Source organism: Bacillus rossius, unplaced genomic scaffold, assembly GCF_032445375.1.
Source record: "Bacillus rossius redtenbacheri isolate Brsri unplaced genomic scaffold, Brsri_v3 Brsri_v3_scf657, whole genome shotgun sequence".
Classification (NCBI taxonomy): Eukaryota; Metazoa; Arthropoda; class Insecta; order Phasmatodea; family Bacillidae; genus Bacillus; species Bacillus rossius.
Genome location: NW_026962873.1, coordinates 12501 through 18682, shown reverse-complemented (window position 1 = coordinate 18682; position 6182 = coordinate 12501). Strand labels below are relative to the sequence as shown.

The 6182-nt window shown below is 49.9% G+C and overlaps 1 non-coding gene across 1 annotated transcript in view; it reads left to right on the top strand.

The window, feature by feature from the left end:
- The first annotated feature begins 5865 nt into the window (after positions 1-5865).
- The window catches only part of LOC134545316 (small subunit ribosomal RNA), a 1988-nt gene continuing 1671 nt past the window's right edge, over positions 5866-6182 (top strand). Inside the window, exon 1 of the ribosomal RNA XR_010078442.1 lies at positions 5866-6182. This exon is cut by the window's right edge and continues 1671 nt beyond it. This is a non-coding gene — a ribosomal RNA (small subunit ribosomal RNA).

The following is a 6182-nucleotide window of genomic DNA, read 5'->3' as shown; positions in this document are numbered from 1 at the left end:
GGAGCCAGAAAATTCTGGCGGCGACCGAGGCCTCCACGGCCGGGGAAATAATCCTCGATAATTTAACATGTTAAATTAACATGTGTATTAACACAGGCTGGGAGAAGCAGGCATTCTGGACTTTGAAAAATTTCGAGCAGGGGCCGGAGAAATTCTCCCGGCGACCGAGGCCTCCGCGGCCGGGAGAACTTCGGCGCTCGGGCTCTGCGTGTACCCACCGCAAGGCCTATTTTGGGTTTTATAGGGGGTAGTGGTGTCTCTGGAGGGAAAAAATACACGGTAAATATTGCAGCCAGAGCCTATGGCAATCTGTTGGCGACCGAGGCCTCCACACCCCGGCAAATTTTCGGCTCTCGGACTGTGTGTATTCCACTGGAGACAGGCCTGCGGGACTCTGTAATATATTGAGCCGGGAGCCAGAAAATTCTGGCGGCGACCGAGGCCTCCGCGGCCGAGGAAAAGGTCATTGGTAAAATTACATGTTAAATTAACATGTGTATTAACACAGGCTGGGAGAAGCAGGCATTCTGGACTTAGAAAAATTTCGAGCAGGGGCCCGAGAAATTCTCCCGGCTACGAGGCCTCCGCGGCCGGGAGAACTCTCGGCGCTCGGGCTCCGCGTCTACACATGGGGAGCGGGCAGCCAGAAAATTCTGGCGGCGACCGAGGCCTCCGCGGCCGAGGAAATGGTCCTTGGTGATTTTACATGTTAAATTAACATGTGTATTAACACAGGCTGGGAGAAGCAAGCCTGCGGGTCGCTGCAATATATTGAGCGGTGGAGCCAGAAATTTCTGGCGGCGACCGAGGCCTCCGCGGCCGGGGAAATAATCCTCGGTAATTTTACATGTTAAATTAACATGTGTATTAACACAGGCTTGGAGAAGCAAGCATGCGGGACTCTGCAATATATTGAGCAGGGAGCCAGAAAATTCTGGCTGCGACCGAGGCCTCTGCGGCCGAGGAAATGGTCATTGGTAATTTTACATGTTAAATTAACATGTGTTTTAACACAGGCTGGGAGATGCAGGCATTCTGGACTTAGAAAAATTTCGAGCAGGGGCCAGGGAAATTCTCCCTGCGACCGAGGCCTCCGCGGCCGGGAGAACTCTCGAAAACCACCTCGTTCGTGGTTGTTTGTCGTGCGGGGCGAATCGGGAAATCTAGCAAATAGCTGAAGACATTCTCCCGGCGATGGAGGTCTCGGCGGCCGGGAAAAAACGCCCGCGCTCGGGCGTTGCGCGCCCCCTTGGCAAGGCCCATTTTGCGTTATATAGGGGGTAGTGGTGTCACGAGGGGAAAAAATTAACATGTTAAATACTGCTCCCAGGCAATTGTAAAATGTCTCGGCGACGGAAGGCACCACTACCCGGCATATTTACGCCCCTCGGACTCCGTGCGCCAGCCTGTAATAGCGAATCGGGACTTAGAAAAAAAATTCGAGCAGGGAGCCAGAACATTTTCCCGGCGATCGAGGCCTCCGCGGCCGAGGAATTTGTCATTGGTGATTTTGCATGTTAAATTAACATGTGTATTAACACAGGCTTGGAGAAGCAAGCCTGCGGGACTCTGCAATACATTGAGCGGGCAGCCAGAAAATTCTGGCGGCGACCGAGGCCTCCGCGGCCGGGGAAATAATCCTCTGTAATTTTACATGTTAAATTAACATGTGTATTAACACAGGCTTGGAGAAGCAAGCCTGCGGGACTCTGCAATACATTGAGCGGGGAGCCAGAAATTTCTGGCGGCGACCGAGGCCTCTGCGGCCGGGATAATAATCCTTGGTAATTTTACATGTTAAATTAACATGTGTATTAACACAGGCTGGGAGAACTAGGCATTCTGGACTTTGAAAAATTTCGAGCAGGGGCCGGAGAAATTCTCCCGGCGACCGAGGCCTCCGCGGCCGGGAGAACTCTCGGCGCTCGGGCTCCGCGTCTACCCATGGGGAGCGGGCAGCCAGAAAATTCTGGCGGCGACCGAGGCCTCCGCGGCCGAGGAAAAGGTCATTGGTAATATTACATGTTAAATTAACATGTGTATTAACACATGCTGGGAGAAGCAGGCATTCTGGACTTTGAAAAATTTCGAGCAGGGGCCGGAGAAATTCTCCCGGCGACCGAGGCCTCCGCGGCCGGGAGAACTCTCGGCGCTTGGGCAGCGCGTCTACCCATGGGGAGCGGGCAGCCAGAAAATTCTGGCGGTGACCGAGGCCTCCGCGGCCGAGGAAATGGTCCTTGGTGATTTTACATGTTAAATTAACATGTGTATTAACACAGGCTGGGAGAAGCAGGCATTCTGGACTTAGAAAAATTTCGAGCAGGGGCCGTTGAAATTCTCCCGGCGACCGAGGCCTCCGCGGCCGGGAGAACTCTCGGCGCTCGGGCTCCGCGTGTACACGCGTCAAGGCCCATTTTGGGTTATATAGGGTGTAGTGGTGTCTCTGGAGGGAAAAAATACACGGTAAATATTGCAGCCAGAGCCTATGGCAATCTGTTGGCGACCGAGGCCTCCACACCCCGGCAAATTTTCGGCTCTCGGACTGTGTGTATTCCACTGGAGACAGGCCTGCGGGACTGTGCAGTATATTGAGCGGGGAGCCAGGAAAATCTCCCGGCGACCGAGGCCTCCGCGGCCGAGGAAATGGTAATTGGTGGTTTTGCATGTAAAATTAACATGTGTATTAACACAAGCTGGGATGAGAGGAATTTGGCGGCGACCGAGGCCTCCTCACCCCGGCAAAATATCAGCTACCGGGCTCTGCATATTCCTACAGAAGCAGGCCTGCAGGACTCTGCAATATATTGAGCGGGAACCAGAAAATTCTGGCGGCGACCGAGGCCTCCGCGGCCGAGGAAAATTGTCATTGGTGGTTTGCATGTAAAATTAACATGTGTATTAACACAAGCTGTGACCAGAGGAATTTGGCGGCGACCGGGGCCTCCACACCCCGGCAAAATATCAGCTACCGGGCTCTGCTTATTCACATTCAAGCAGGCATTAGGGACTCTGAAAAGTTTCGGGCGGGGAGCCAGAAAATTCTCCCGGCCACAGAGCCCTCCCTCCCGAGAGTCTGTGTAAATGCCTGTTATACAGGCCCCATGAATTCCAGCCTTATAGGTTATTTTAAGTCTCCGTTCGTGGTTGTTCGTAAACAACTGCGATTCGGGATTTTGACCTATTTCCTATGATCATGTTCCCGGAAGTTAGCCAGCCTCTTTCAGTCAAAATCTCATATTTTGGGTACCTTTGTGAACCCATCGATAGGCCCATTTTGGGTATATTAGGGGGACATGCAATCGGGAAAAATTGGAATTATTTGCAATATGGAAAGAATATGTACATAAATGAAAAGGGAGTCCCCCCGAGTTTTCTCGCCCTATATATATTGCAAAAATATCCAATTAATTATTGTGGAACCTGTAGCACCTTTCTATGAAGCAGAATTAACATTACAGAACGGTTTGAATGCTACCACCTCAGTTTCTCTACAATGCATTGGATTTCAAAGAGGTGAATTACTGTGGATGGTACTGTTGTATGGCTAACAAATCGTCTGGGAAACAATGCAGAATTAAATTAAGAAGGTTGTATGTTTTTCTGTTACATGGTGGAGGTGCCCTCTAGTACACAGTAAAATGTTTTGTGGACTGCAGCTCCTTGAGGAATTAATTCAGTATGGGTCTTGTAGTGGTCTGAAAGTGGATGAAGTGGTGAAGCGGACATGCTACCCTCAAAATGCTTGATTGATTCATGCCCAGTTCCCCCAAGAAGCGGTACATTGAAAAAATTGATTTACTTTGTGGATGATACTAGCAAATACTATCCGCTGGGGGAAGTAAGCAGAAATTTGGTGGTCGTATGTTTGTTACATGGTAGAGGTGCTTTCTAGTACACAATGAAATGCTTGGTGTACCGCTGCTCCTTGAAGAATTAATTCCATATGGGTCTAGCCGTGGTCTTAACTGTGAACACGAAGAACTATCTAAAGTGGCCTATCTGTCTGAACTGCAATACACAAGCTGCGAGCCAATGCTATACCTTTCTCAGGTAACGAGCTCTTGTGCGGCGATTCGATTGGATGCGAAATGGTGGGGAACGCGTGTCCGGTCGTCTTAACCAAGTAATGGTTCCCCTCTGTTAACAATGAAATGTTTGATGGATCGCAGCTCCCTGAGAGACAAGTTTCAAAGGGGTTAGTCGCGGTCTTCAATCCTGGCCAAGGTGCAGTCACCATCTATAAGAGATACCTGCTTTACTGAAGGGTAGCAAGAGTTCCCTTGCCCGCATGTTGCTCCGTGGGGGTATATCAGTATAAAGGTAGAAGAAGCCATGATCGGAGCTTCGGTGGATGAGATTGGCGGAGAAGACATGTTCTTGTCTATCTGGTAGATCAGGGGGGTGGCAGCTGATCCGGAGAAAGCAAGCGGACTCCCGATGTTCCGTCGACTCCCAATGTACACTTGAAACATGCACATTTGGGTGGCGAGGGGGCGTTGTGGCCATCCGAAAACATGTCTTCATCTCTCTTATTGGTGGACCGCTGCTCCTTGAAGAATTAATTCCATATGGGTCTAGTCTTGGTGATAACTGTGAACACTAAGAACTATCTAAAGTGGCCTATCTGTCTGAACTGCAATACACTAGCTGCGAGCCAATGCTATACCTTTCTTAGGTAACGAGCTCTTGTGCGGCAATTCGATTGGATGCGAAATGGTGGGGAACGCGTGTCCTATCGTCTTAACCAAGTAATGGTTCCCCTCTGTTAACAATGAAATGTTTGATGGATCGCAGCTCCCTGAGAGACAAGTTTCAAAGGGGTTAGTCGCGGTCTTCAATCCTGGCCAAGGTGCAGTCACCATCTATAAGAGATACCTGCTTTACTGAAGGGTAGCAAGAGTTCCCTTGCCCGCATGTTGCTCCGTGGGGGTATATCAGTATAAAGGTAGAAGAAGCCATGATCGGAGCTTCGGTGGATGAGATTGGTGGAGAAGACATGTTCTTGTCTATCTGGTAGATCAGGGGGGTGGCAGCTGATCCGGAGAAAGCAAGCGGACTCCCGATGTTCCGTCGACTCCCAATGTACACTTAAAACATGCACATTTGGGTGGCGAGGGGGCGTTGTGGCCATCCGAAAACATGTCTTCATCTCTCTTATTGGTGGACCGCTGCTCCTTGAAGAATTAAATCCATATGGGTCTAGTCTTGGTGATAACTGTGAACACTAAGAACTATCTAAAGTGGCCTATCTGTCTGAACTGCAATACACTAGCTGCGAGCCAATGCTATACCTTTCTCAGGTAACGAGCTCTTGTGCGGCAATTCGATTGGATGCGAAATGGTGGGGAACGCGTGTCCTATCGTCTTAACCAAGTAATGGTTCCCCTCTGTTAACAATGAAATGTTTGATGGATCGCAGCTCCCTGAGAGACAAGTTTCAAAGGGGTTAGTCGCGGTCTTCAGCCCTGGCCAAAGGTGTTTAGAAATGAATACTTTTCGGACCAGTGGGCAAATTAGTTCACAGCGAGCCCACGGGCCAACGGTCTGCTCCCGCAGTGGGCCGCGCCCGAATGTGGGCACCGATCATATAATTTGAAATCCACTCGCCAAGTACCATGCGAGTTTCTAAGAGCGCGATATATTCGCCAGTGAAAGCCTTGGAAGTTTGGCCTCGCCTACTCCCTAGGAAAATTAATTAGAGATGGAAGGAAAGACTTTGCAATTGCAAAGCGGGTGTCGATATTGGGAAGTCGCCCCCGTACTTGTTGATACAGAAGGAAAAAAAAATGTACATCATAAGATTCGGACCCGGTGCTCTGCGGACCCGGGAGGTTCCTCCGAACGAAAAAAAAAGCTGCTAGCAGCTCCCTGGTTGATCCTGCCAGTAGTCATATGCTTGTCTCAAAGATTAAGCCATGCATGTCTAAGTGCAAGCCAAAATAAGGTGAAACCGCGAATGGCTCATTAAATCAGTTATGGTTCCTTAGATCGTACCACATGACTTGGATAACTGTGGTAATTCTAGAGCTAATACATGCTGAACTGAGTCCCGACCAGAAATGGGAGGGATGCTTTTATTAGATCAAAACCAATCGGCGTGGCTCGTCTGCGTCCGTTTGCTTTGGTGACTCTGGATAACTTTGTGCTGATCGCACGGTCTCCGTACCGGCGACGCATCTTTC